This window comes from Thermobia domestica, chromosome 15 (genome assembly GCF_964235325.1).
Source record: "Thermobia domestica chromosome 15, izTheDome1.hap1.1, whole genome shotgun sequence".
Classification (NCBI taxonomy): domain Eukaryota; kingdom Metazoa; phylum Arthropoda; class Insecta; order Zygentoma; family Lepismatidae; genus Thermobia; species Thermobia domestica.
This window is the reverse complement of record NC_137468.1, coordinates 155,219,672-155,233,728: the sequence shown is the minus strand read 5'-3', so window position 1 is coordinate 155,233,728 and position 14,057 is coordinate 155,219,672. Positions and strand designations below refer to the sequence as shown.

General features: G+C 36.1%; 1 non-coding gene across 1 annotated transcript; it reads right to left on the bottom strand.

The window, feature by feature from the left end:
• Window positions 1-3,239: 3,239 nt before the first annotated feature.
• On the bottom strand, window positions 3,240-3,312 carry TRNAK-UUU (transfer RNA lysine (anticodon UUU)). The gene has a single exon. It is a non-coding gene; the product is annotated as a tRNA-Lys (tRNA).
• Between the last annotated feature and the right edge of the window lie 10,745 nt (window positions 3,313-14,057).

Sequence of the window (14,057 nt, the reverse complement as noted above, 5' to 3'; positions counted from 1 at the left end):
AGGATTTGGACCCTAGATGGTTTTTATCATATCACTTTAATTTTTAATTACCAGTGTCTTGAGATAATTGACCATTCAGGTGTCCACAAATCCTTTGTTAGTTCATCATAGGTAAAAATAAACGTATTTATATGCAACCCGCATGACCGTGTCACTCGGCGGGTTAACATAAATGACAGGCGATATACAGCGGAAAATAGCTTGAATCTTCTGTTTAAAATTTTTTAATTGATTTGCTTATTGAGCACCGGGATGACCGCAGCGAAGCGGGGCGGGTTAACATAAATGACAGGCGATATAATGTTAAGATTTACTGCAATCTTCTATGGTTTTTATCATATCACTTGAAAGCGAAAAAGTAAAAATTATCTAAGTAACAAAGTTTATTGCGTTCCGGGGTGACCGCAGCGAAGCGGGGTGAACGCTGCTAGTATGTTCATGTACTTTGTTTGTTCTTCTCAATAAAGAAGGTTTAAAAAAAAGGTAGCGCAGTAGGTAGCGCGTGAGTCTCATAATCTCAAGGTCGTGAGTTCGATCCTCACCCGGGGCATTTCTTTTGGTTACTATTCAATGAAATTAAAGCCAAATGAATTGTAAATTTAATCCGGACTCCCATTATCAAGACTATTTAGTTTTGAACGCAATTCGGAAAGTTATATCAAACAGAAGAAAGAGATTAAGTTGTGAAATAGAAAAATTTCTAAATTCGCTTTTGTTTAATTGAAAGGTAGGTCCTATTTTAGAACACTACCTGTTTTTCACTTTCCAGTCCAGTTACAATTTCTAAAATAGAAGTAAGTTATTCTAGTTTTCTTAGAATGTGAAAGTAGAGACTCGGAAATTAGTGAAGTGACGATTTAGATTTATCAAATATGAATTTCGAAGATTTCAATTAAACATAAACAACGAAATTATATATATTTTTAGAAACGTATGCATATTGTACGTATTTTCAGCATTTTCTTTTAATTTTAACATTTATTTTTAGGAGTTCGGTTTACTAAAACTCCATTTAAATATTTCATATATCTGTATGGGTCTTCATGTGGATGTGTCCAGCAGAAAAAAAAACCTCAAGAGCTACTTAATGGATGACCATATATTTTGAGCAGGATGTAAAGGGTTCAAAGTTAGGAATCGAATTCGTTAATGGAGGTGACATTCAAACCGGAAGTTATTAGTAGAAATCAACTATTTCCGGTTTCAATACTGATCGCTATAGATTATAAAACGGTAATAGATAACGAGAAGCTGTTTTCTGAAATCAATTAACCCCCCAAGAATATTTTTTATCTCAATTCTGAACTCTGTATTAAAACAGGACGTGATAAAAATTCACTACGACTTCCGGTTTCAACAAATCTACATAGAACAAAAACGATAACAGACAAGGAGAAGCACTTTTATGGAAATTATTTATCATTTTAAGCAAAAATACTATTTTTCCAATTGATCTTCTAATCAAACTGAAAGTGACAGACAACAACTTCCAGTTTTATGATTGATCGCTATAGTGTAAACCTATAATAAATATAACGAGAAGTGGTTTTATTTTATTTTTTTTTTCGAATCGTATTAGCATTGTAAGAATAAGCACCATCCTCTATCTTAACCATCTATTCAACCCAAAAGTTACAGAAATCAATTACTTCCGCTTCATTTTGTTCCCTATCCTGCCAAAAACAGTTATAATTTGTGAGAAGCGGATTTCGGATTGATTTATCATTCCAACAATATATCCTATCTCCACTCTAATCTCCCTATACAAACCGGAAGCGGCAGAAAACAATGTTAACGTTGGTTATAGCAGAGGGTATAAGCGGTAATAAATAGCGAGAAACGATTTTCTGCAGTCAATTAATCGTTCCGAGAATATTTTACATCTCCACTCTACTAAAACAGAAAGTGGAAGAGATCTGTTACCGCTTCTAGCTTCACAATCAATTGAGAAAGAATCGTTTTATATAAGCTGATGAAATGTCCGTTGTCACGTCTAGTGAGGAACTAACCTCACTAACACAAAAGGGATGTACTAAAGTCACACGTCCAACGCCACTGATTCTACATACGTCCAGCCGAAGGACTGGAGTCCCAAAGAGTAAGGAAAAGTACATTTTTTGTCGAACAGAGTCGTACGATAGCACACTATGGAGAATTCATAATTACCAATGATTTTTCTGTATGAATTCAAACTGGGATATTGTACACAGCAAGCCGCAATCTACATTAACAATGCATATAGGTAAGGGACGACTAATGACTGCACCACTCGCCGTTGGTTTTCCAAATTTTGTACCAGTGACATAGCACTGTAAAATGACCCCCTCCCCCCATGTGCACCAACCACCATCATGTTCGGATGAGTTCCTAAGGAACACAGTGGAAACAACCCCTCGGTTTATGTAAAGTCTGTTATATTGCAACCCTATACTTAGTCCTCTTTGAGAATTTACTAGCTAGCGCGTGTGTCTTTAGTGCACATGGTCCTGAGTTCCTTTCCCGGTGGGAGAACACATGAAAATAATTTCATGATAATTCATTTTCATTAATCGTCCGTAATGCTAAAATGTATATGTGCGAACATACCACAGTAAATCCAGCGTACCTACTGACGTATATATATATATATATATATATATATATATATATATATATATATATATATATATATATATATATATATATATATATATATATATATATATACGTTGTTGCCAGACAAAAGCTGAACACATTCGCCATAATCGCAGGAAAAAGTTTCACTGGGTATGCAGCATCTCCCAAATTCAACATGGATGCTATGTTGTTAACATGCAAATTCTCAGGTAGAACGGTAATATATATTAAAACTTGATTGGTTGAGTGGCGAAGAAGCAACACTGCGTATATGACGCCACATAAAATATAGTATGCCTACAGAAAACGATATAACATCAAAACGAATTGTGGAAAAAAAAATGTAAAAGAAGGCTGCCTCTGAAATTTTCGTAGTATTTGTTAAACGAAATAGCTCGCAAAAGTGTTCGAAATCATTCTGCATGGTTTTGACGCAAGTTTCCTTTAAAAGCATAAATCAGTTTGTCTTAATCAATCTTCTATTATCCGTACTTTGTATTCTGGAGAAAACAAGTCTAGAACCTGCGATTTCAATTAGAATAAAATTAAACATTCCATCCATATGTATATACTTCTTAAATTTTTAATGTCATTACGGCAATGTAATAAGTTTTAAAATTAAGCACCCGGACAGGGACTTGAACCCTGGACCGTTAGGTTAAAAGCCTAACGCTCTACCGACTGAGCTATCCGGGCTGCATTGTCTGTTGGAACACTTTCCTCTGTGATGTCCTCCAGTCAAATGACTGGGTCAAGCGTGTCATCTTGTGACAATATCGCAAGAGATATTCAATTATATTTAGTCATTTTATCTTTCAAATTGTGTCAGTAACATTTTAAATTATCTCCTGAACTCTATAATTTCATTCCTTAAAATGTTCAGTCTCACGCAGTGGCGGCTGTTGAGGGAACTCACTACGCTAAAAAAAAATATTGCTACAACTAAGAGTTAGTACACTTTTAATCGCTACAAGTTGTGAATAGGAATTATACTTTAAGTTTACTTCGCTTCTCTTGTAGCGATAGAATGTAGCAGTGAAAACGGGAAAATTTTGAGAAAACTCACGGACACAATGTTGTACTGTTAAAATTATTCGAATATGTTTCCTTCTGTTATTCGAATATCCATTTCTAATATTAGAATAGTTATTCGAGTAACGAATTTTGACTGAATATTCTAATAACAGATATACAAAGAATAAAATATTCTAATTTTAACAGTATTATTGTATAAACAAACTCAGTTGCCATTGAATCCTCGCATCAGAATTGGGCGCTCTTGTACGTACTTTTTTCCTTTTCCTTTCTTTAATTCGCCCCAACCAGGACGTATATATACCTCCCTTCCCCCCTCCCCTAGGTTTTACCATCAAAGTGAAACAACCACTAAAAAAACTTTCCAGGACCGAACCTCATACATGTTAAAAACTTGATTGAGATTGGTTCAACAGTTATTAAGTCATAAACTTAGTTATTTTTATTTTTAGTTATATTGATTTTTGTACATCTACCCCTCCTCCTCTTCCCCTACATTGCTCCGTGAAAGTTAACTGACAGATAACATTCCAGGCTTGAACCTCATCTATGTTAAAAATTCGATCGAGATTAGTCGTTTGGTTCAAGAGTTATTAAGTTTTATTTATTATTTTATAACTCCCCCTTTCCTCTCCCCTAAGTTTTACCGTCAAAGTGAAATGAAAACACTTCCAGCCCAAACCTCATCTATGTTGAAAATTTAATCGCGATCGGTCGGCTGATTCAAGAGATTAGGAGTCACAAAAATAGTCACATTCAATTTTATAATATAAATTTATTATTGTATTATAATGTTATATCGTTCAATCCTCGATGTGTCGTATACCTGAGGAGGCTAAAAGTTATATTAATAAACAATTATTCCATGTATAAGCATCCGCCCATGAAATCAAACTTGCGGTCATATGCACTAAGTTTTTGTCAATGTCATGAAAATGTTATTTCGATATTAGTTTTAAGAGTACACATTGAAAATTTCCAACGGATGCTTGAGTCTCGGAGCCAAGCATACCCATGTGGTCGACACCTGTGGTGTACGGTATTACCGATGTTCAGTACTACATTTCTCTTTAGTTTTACAAGACCACCACTAATACGCTTTGACGTCCCACGATTGTGCACCAAGGCTAAGGGAGACAGTGATGATGAGAAATAACTGAAATGGTGGAATGAAGAAAGTAAGAGGAAACGAAAAATACTGAGAAAACCCACGCACGCGGTATTTGTCCACCAGAAAAGCTCATATGTTACGAGATGGCACCTGTGTGGCTTGGAAACGAGTAATATCTACAGAAAACGCGAACAACAAATCCAGGAAAAGACATACTGTTGGTATAAGCTACATGGGCAGATCGACTCACACGGATTGTATAAACTACTGGGAGCACATTCATTCCAGCAGCATTTTTACTGAAGCCCAGAAATCCGTCTCCTTCTTTTTTACATTATATATAAAAAATCAAGTAGTGCCGGTACTTGTGCAAGACTCTTGCGCAAGAGTCTTGGTCTTGGTCTTGGTCTTGCATGCAAGACTCTTGCAAAAACTGCAAGACCAAGACTCTTGCGCTCATCACTACTCAGAAGTTTGCTAGGATCGTTACAATATCAAAACCCGTCAAATACACCACTGCAAATCTGTAAGCAAGCCCCTATCAATATTAAACAGATATTGTATTCTAATGTTCATTTCAATGCAAACCTATGTAGGCCTACGGACTTCAATATTCGCCCTCAAACGAAGGTGCAGACTATCCATGATTAAACTCTCTCTCACCCTCTGGATTCTCCTAACATGTCTCCCAGCGATTACAACACTTTTTGGTTATCTCAATCACTTCTTATGTTAGTAGGATAGCTTTATCTAGAGGCCACTGATTAACCTGGGATTGTATTTTTCACTTTTTTACCTTTGGAATTGACTATCATCGTTTGGACATTTGAGTCGCATCTACCTAATATTAGTAACGTTTCTACGATAATTTCGTAACATTGTATTATTTCTTTGTTGATTAGCTTAGTTAGGCTTATTTAAACACTTTTTTCTTTGCACCGACGTGTCACATCTCTTGGATGAAAACACACTAGCTCTCACTGGAAATCAAATCCAGAACCAATGCACTTGAACCATTTGACCACAACAAGGCACATTTAAAAAGAAGTTTTGATTTTGTTCGGAAAATTGTGATTAGGTGTAACATTTAAAAATATATTTAAGAAAGGGTACGGAGCAAATGCACTGTACTTTCTCGCTCGATTTTTTTATACTGACTTATGTTAGGCTGCAACTATTATTGAAACATTTATTTGGGAAATTGCGAATAAAATAATATTTTGGAAAACTTTGCTAGAAGAAACTTCAGGCCCAAAAGTAAAGTACCGATTGGTCATATTTCCGTTGGAAATAACTTGATCCATATCCCAGACAACACGTACGTGTACGACACATGTGCACTTTCCATGCATAAGCGGTACATTTGCACATGTGCATTTGTGTGGATGATGAACACATACATAACCCGTGCTTAAGCCGTACACGTGAATTTGCGTGGATGAAGCACACATACATAACCCGTGTATGTGCACATGTGCATTTACGTGGGTTATGCACACGTACATAACCAGTGATTAAGTCGTGCATGTGCACATGTGCATTTGCATGGATAAAGTACACATTTACATAACCCGTGCCTAAGCCGTTACATACACATGTGCATTTGCGTGGATGAAGCACAAGTACAGAACCCGTGCTTAAAGCCGCTATGTGCACATGTGCATTTGCATGGATGAAGTACACATTTATATAACCCGTGCTGTAGCCGTTATATACACATGTGCATTTGTGTGGATGCAGCGCACGCACGTAACCCGTGCTTAAGCCGTTATGTACACATGTGCATTTGCGTGGATGCAGCGCACGTACAAAACCCGTACTTAAGCCGTTATGTGCACATGTGCATTTGCATGGATGAAGCACATATTTATATAACCCGTGCTTAAGCCGTTATGTTCACATGTGCATTTGCATGGATGAAGCACACATTTATATAACCCGTGCTTAAGCCGTTATGTACACATGTGCATTTGCGTGGATGCAGCGCACGTACGGAACCCGCACTTAAGCCGTTATGTGCACATGTGCATTTGCATGGATGAAGCACATATTTATATAACCCGTGCTTAAGCCGTTATGTTCACATGTGCATTTGCATGGATGAAGCACACATTTATATAACCCGTGCTTAAGCCGTTATATACACATGTGCATTTGTGTGGATGCAGCGCACGTACGTAACCCGTGCTTAAGCCGTTATGTACGCATGTGCATTTGCATGGATGCAGCGCACGTACGTAACCCGTGCTTAAGCCGTTATGTGCACATGTGCTTTTGCGTGGATGCAGCGCATGTGCATAACCCTTGCTTGAGCAGTGGATGTGCACATGCGCATTTGCGTGGATGAAGCACATTTAAATTACCGGTGCTTAAGCCGTTGTGTGCACATGGGTATTTGCACGGCTACTGCACGTGTGTATGAGACGTCCATAATACCGTGCAAGTGTATACTTTTACTTTCATTCTTTTACTCTCATTTTCATCAACAGAAAGTAACCTCCATTTTTGGTAGGTGTTGTTTTTACTCCAGACGGTGTTATAGAGACTTTTCGACGAATAACAGCTGAATGATTGTAAAAACTCCATAACGTCCACTGAGCTAGGATACAATATCAACAGGTGGCAGCATTGTACTGATGTAACTACTGTCAGACAGTTCGTAGGTTTACAAAATTATTTTCGTGACCGATTACAGTAGAATATGTTGCGTTATTTGTTATTTGGCAAACATGTCAAAGATACTGCCTAAAGCGTTGCTCGTTGCAAATAAGAAACTCCAAAACTAAAATTCTCACTGACAATTATTAGTTACTTGTTATACACTTTGAAGGTGATGTATTTGCAGTTATGGATTGTGTTACTGCGTAAAACACCAAATATATCAACTTCTTTTTTCCGTTGCATCTCGAATTTGCTTTTACATCACCTCTGTACTACGAGGAAATCACCTGTGCACTACATATAAGTCATCTGGGTACTGTTTCAAATCACCTCTATCGTACATGTAAATCATCTGGGTACTGTGAGTAAATCACCTGTGTGTTACGTGTAAATCATCTCTGTCCTAAATGTAAATCATCTGGGCACTGCGTGTAAATCACCTGTGTGCTACGTGTAAATCACCTCTGTCCTACCTATAAATCACCTGGGTACTGCGTGTAAATCACCTGTGTGTTACGTGTAAATCATCTCTGTCCTACATGTAAATCACCTGGTTACTGCGTCTAAATCACCTGTGTGCTACATGTAAATCACCTATGTGCTACGTGTAAATCACCGTTGTCCTACATGTAAATCACCTGTGAACTACACGTAAATCGAATACGTGCTACTTGTAAATCACCTGCGCGGTAGATGTAAATCACTTGTGCAGGACGTGTACGTTCCACATGTTCTGTGCACGTGAAGATGTTGAATAGGACCTGGCATGTATATGTGCATCACATGTACAGGCGTGCATTTATACAGATGATGCACATGTTGCATCCGTGCAATTGTACATGTACTATACGGATACTGTACGTGCATTGTGCTGTCTGGGATATTAGAATTATAAAGGCTATAATTATATGTGAACTATAAGCAAAAGCGTCTGAGTAATTTCTGAGAAAATCATGAAAAAAGTTACCCCCAAGAATAAATTATCCTTTGTGGATCTTTTCAGGACAAACGAGCTATGCTATATTGTTAGTGTTTTCATAAAACATTTATGAAATACGAACACAATCGCCTGAGAATTTCTTGAGAAAATCGCAGGGTAAAACTTATTGTCAAAAGTAATATACCACTTCTAGATTTTGGATGAGGGAATTATACCATATAGCTAGGTTATTTATGTAACATGTATTTATAAAAATGAACAACAAACATCTCCTGAGTCGTTTTAGGAAGGCCATCGGGAAAAGCTTACCCCCAAAGGTAAACTCTTCTATCTGTAATTTTAACAGTATATCGAGTAATTTTTAAGTAAATCGTCGGGAAAACTTTCACTGTCAAAGTAAACTCTCTCTTTTGGATTTTTCTTTTCGGAACAAGCGAGTTATACCATATTGTAAGATTATTACAGAAAATATTTTTACTGAAATTAGAACAAATTTGTCTAAGTTATTACTGAGAAAATTGTCAAAAAAATCAACCTTTGAGAAAACCACTTCTTCTGTATATTATCGGAATAAACGATTTGTGCTGTATGTTAGTTTATTAATGAAACATTTCTTTACGAAATATGAACAAAATTGCCTGAGGCGTTAATGGGAAAACCATCGGGGGAAAGCTCACCTAAGAGTAAACTTCTCCTTCGAACGAGTTGTCATATTGTTAGGTTATTAATGATACGTTTATTTATGAAATGTGGTTGAGAAAGATGTGCAAAAAGAACGCATACCATACAGTAAATTACGCCATATATATATTTTTTTTTAAAAAATATTCATATTCGGTGGAGATTTGTTAATACAATATATATTTATAAAAAGTAAATAAAATCGTCACAGCTTTTTTTCTTGAGAAAATTGAATTATTTTAAATTTTAATTCTTCAGTAAATTACCCTTACTTTTAGGTGTCGAAGGATATAAAATTCGAAAGATAGTATGTTATTAAAACGTTATGTGTAGAATTCGGTCCAGATATGTTGGACAGGAAGGCCTCTATTTGAGTGTCGAATATGAGAAACGAATAAATGGACAGACATCGAAAAATCATTTTTTCGATATGTAGGAGTCATGTAACTTGAATTCATTGAATTCTGGTATTCGGTTTTTATAACTATCACCACACTTTCTTCTTTCGTCGCTCGAATGCGAAAACGAGTAGGCCTACACCGACGCGTAATGTGATAATTTGTAATCCCCAAAATTTAATTTCTTATGATTAATGTGTTGTCACGCTAGAAAAAAAGCTTATGCATGTTACATCATTTTATTATCAGTTTTTCGCGCTACTATATAATTCGGTATGATTATAGTTAATATCCATGGCATCTTTTGGAAGCATTCGTGTTCCTCACAAATAGAGCTGTAAAATTTAGTTTTGTTTAAAGAAAGCATTCTTTATTTCTTACACAGACTGCTTACATTGCATTTGTTGCACTTGTGGATATGAAACAAAAGGAGAGAGAGAGAGAGAGAGAGAGAGAGAGAGAGAGAGAGAGTCAATACTCTAAAAAGAAACACACACACAGAAACACTATAACAGTAATTTAACATTAGCTTTTTTCTCCATGACAACGAGCTATCTCTGTGACTGCGTTCGTCACACTGTGTGTAAGGCTGCACGTCGCGCATGTTTTGTTTTTTACCGTTCCTGACTCACAGACACAGTCGCAGTGAGTTGAAGTTACTTCTACTGTGTAAAAACGAAACTTTCTACAATGTTTTGTAAAGAAAAAATTGGATGGGATCGAATGGGATTCGATGTGGTGTCAAAACTGTATAAGAATTACCAGTCCGCAACTCTACCCACTTGACCACACAGACTATCTTTTGTTACCTGTCTTTTTCTTAACAAATAATGCTCATGACTATAGAGCATGTCACTTCCAAACTTAAGACAACAGTTTTTCTCTTTGTTTCTATATTTCCATACAACATCTTGGTTCAGAAGCTAATTTACATTTGGCAGACAATTTACACCCTAGACCTAAGCCAATAAATGCAATATTTTACTCCACTTTCTAGTTCCTTGATTCAACTCTCCCTCTACCAATCCTGTGCTTCCCTCTGCAATCGTGCTGTGCTACTGCAAAAAATCCCTCGAAAACATTATTGCCAGTATACACAAAACCGAACATAATTTTGTTTTAATGGTTATATTTTTATTATTTTATTATATTTTTTGGAAATATCTCCTTAGATGGATTGCTTTCTATTATCTCCACATACTAATAATTGAATTTTACCCATAAACATAAGGAAAATGGAATAATTGCGAAACATCGTGAGTTACACTATACGTGCAATTTTTTTTTTTGCGTATGAAGGTACCAGATGACGCTGAGGAATTAAATAATGAGCATGTTGTCGCGCGCTTTTGTTTCTGCCAGAGGACGCAGGATATAATAAAAAAAATGATTATATCTTGCATAGTTGCAACTGAATTTCGAATGTGTTTAACTTTCATGGTGTCATTAATAGCTCAATTTAATTTATGGCTAGCACAGTGAAGAAATAACCCCTTAGGATATTGCTCTTGTATTATTTTATTCACACCACCTCCCGTTCCTGTCATTGTAGGGCACCCGTCATAACTCTGTCCACAATTTCGAAATATCAAAGGGAAAACAAAAAAAAGATAAAACTTCAGTTGCAATTGCCTTTGCATTAAGTTCCTATAGAGCCACAAAACCAGGGAATTCTTCTATTTTGAGTTGATTTACAGTTGAGTCTAATTATCAAATACCTACTAACAACTGCTTTACGCCAGAAATGTCTACACTTTCATCCGCAATTACTGAGAATGATTTTCTTTATTTGCTTCATTACCTAAAATAGTTTTTAATTCCTTTTCACGAACCAAAATCAATTCATTTTGAATTCAATGTGAAGTATATTTCACATTACCCAATCGTCCTTCAATATGTTCTTTGAACATTGTCTCCAGCCTCAACACGAAGGCTAACAGATTATAGAACACGACCGAGTCTGATTTATCACCTCGAAGAGGTAAATCATGTGTTGTGCAGAAAAAGATGGAAGATAATATAGGAACTAGCATTCTTCTGTTACTTTCAATTTGCTTTCTGAGTCCGGAATCCATCTGTTTTACCACATACATTGCTTTATTGTCCATCGTATTTAAAAAGCATTTCGTCTTTTGAACTGACTCTTTATGCCGTTCAGATTTCATGTGATATTCCGCTGCTTTGTGAAACTTTTTGTACTTAGTAAAAGGCCTAATAATAAAACTGTCCTGAACACCACGGTGAACATTGGGTTTAAAAAAAAAAAGTGTGACACATATGCCCCTTAAGAATGGCGTAGTATGATAATTAGAACCCATAATCCTTTATCCACTGATTGCTAAAAAGGACGAGAATTTCCACTTTAAAAAAGTCATATCCTTTGCATTTTAAAAAAAGTGTTATATCCATTCCGAACACTACACCATTAACAGAGATTAAAAAAAAAGAGAAAAAAGCAACTGTCATCGACTCCCGAAGCAATTAAACTTTCACCAGAAGAGCCTGTAAAAGTTAATCTTTTCGAAAATCCAGGGAAGGGCAACTGGCCCTGCCTTGTCCCTCTGTGGGCGCCCATGTGTAAGAATTAAGTTAAGCAAACTATGTTATGCAATTAGACGTGTAAGAGATAAGATTAATGTAAAAACAGCTAAGTGTATATATTACACAAATTTTCCTTCTATAATAAAATATGGCTTCCTGTTCTGGGGAAATGCATCTAAAAGTATTGTTATCTTTAGGCTACAGAAGAAAGTGGTAAGGATACTTGCAGGGGTAGAATGGAACTCGCAGAAATATTTTTAAGGAGCTTGAAGTAATGACTCTTCCCTCAATGTTATTTGTTCGAAATATGTATTTGAAGAAACATAGTAGTGAATTTATTGTTAACAAAGACATTCACAGGTACAACACAAGAAGTAAAGATGACATTCATTTGCATGCACATAGAACAAATATATACAATAGATCAGTTACGCACAGAGGTACTCTATTATACAATCTACTCCCATCATGTATAAAAAATCAGGTCTCTGTAAACAGCTTTAGATCCAAACTTAAAAGGTACTTGATAGAACAATGCTTTTACTCGGTTCAAGAATATATACAAAATAATTCGTATGCGTAAAATTAAGTGTATAACTAACTAACTAACTCTATGGCCTATGGAACCCGGAAGTTCAATGCCGCTTTCACAAAAGCTCTCCACTGACTTCTATCCTTAACCAACTGGATCCAGTTTCTACTTTAGATTTCTATTTTTGCGAGATTCATTTAAAATTGTCCTCCCATCTACACCTAGGTCTTCCTAATGGTCGTTTTCCGATTGGTCTTAAAGTTAACACTTTGAAAGCGTTCTTTCTACTTTCTTCCATTCTGGTTACATGACTTGCCCACCTGAGCCTCCTAGATTTGATGACCCTAACAATGTTGGGTAAACCGTATAAATTATGTAGTTCCTCGTTATAAAGTTTCCGCCATTCCCCATTCTCGTTTCTCTTGTGTCATGTTTATTAATTTATTGAAATATTAAAAACGAAACTTTTGTATATGAGAGTACAATTAAGAACATTTCATCAGTGCTATACGGAAGAACATAACGTTAGACGTCATAAGACAAACAACTTTCAAAGAAAAAACCCACAACAAAAATAAGTAACAAGGACTGCTTACGTACAAGTTGTTTGTCACTCTCTCAGACCAGTATAAAAGCTTAAAATTTTGGAACTATTTATCTTCTCAATCTTCATCATTCTTTGTCTTCGCTACTCCGTCTTTGAAGCTTCGACGATGATGGTCAACATCGAGCTGAGAGAGAGACCTCCTAACGTTGTGTGTAAGTTAAATACCTTTTGAATAATTCAAGTCTCTTGAAAGAAGTAATTTCTTCAGGCAGTCTCCTGCTATGGCCTCAAGTATAACAGCTCTTAAAGCTAAATTCATCATTTGTTAATGAATTAATATTGTAATATTTGCAGACCTTTGAGCTCACTTAATATTTGGTATTTGATAATATCACGTCTGCACATTTGTAATAGATGATATAGAAATCTCTTGTAATAAACATATACATTGAATTTCTCTTCTTTCGTATACTACCAATTTATCATTTAGCTGTTAACTTGAGTAATAAGATACTAACCACTATACTCAACCAAGGTTCAATCTTTAAATTAAACACTTGGGCAGGGATGTAGTGTCCATTAAGGCTATAAGGCTTAGCCTATCCATTTATTTATACATCAGCCTGAAATGTTGCTTTTGGATATTGATACAATTAATTTTATTAAAATGGATTTTTCTTATAATACGCTGTTTAAACATCAAGCGAGTTGAAGCGAAGCTTCTGCAAGAACGCATTGAATGCTATCGGCGATTAGCCTTCCGCTTCTCTCATGGAATTAGGAGCATGGGGCGGTGACAATCACTTTCCCGCCACCCTCAGCAGACGAAAACTTCTTGAGCTATACACAAATTCAACATGATGCAACGAAAGTGGACGAATGTTGACCAAAGGCTAGCCTTTCGGGTGTTTGACGAAACAAAAGCGACAGGATGCGGTCTTGTAAGAAAGTATAGAACAGAGATTATGAAAAATTTAGAAGCTCACATTCAGTAA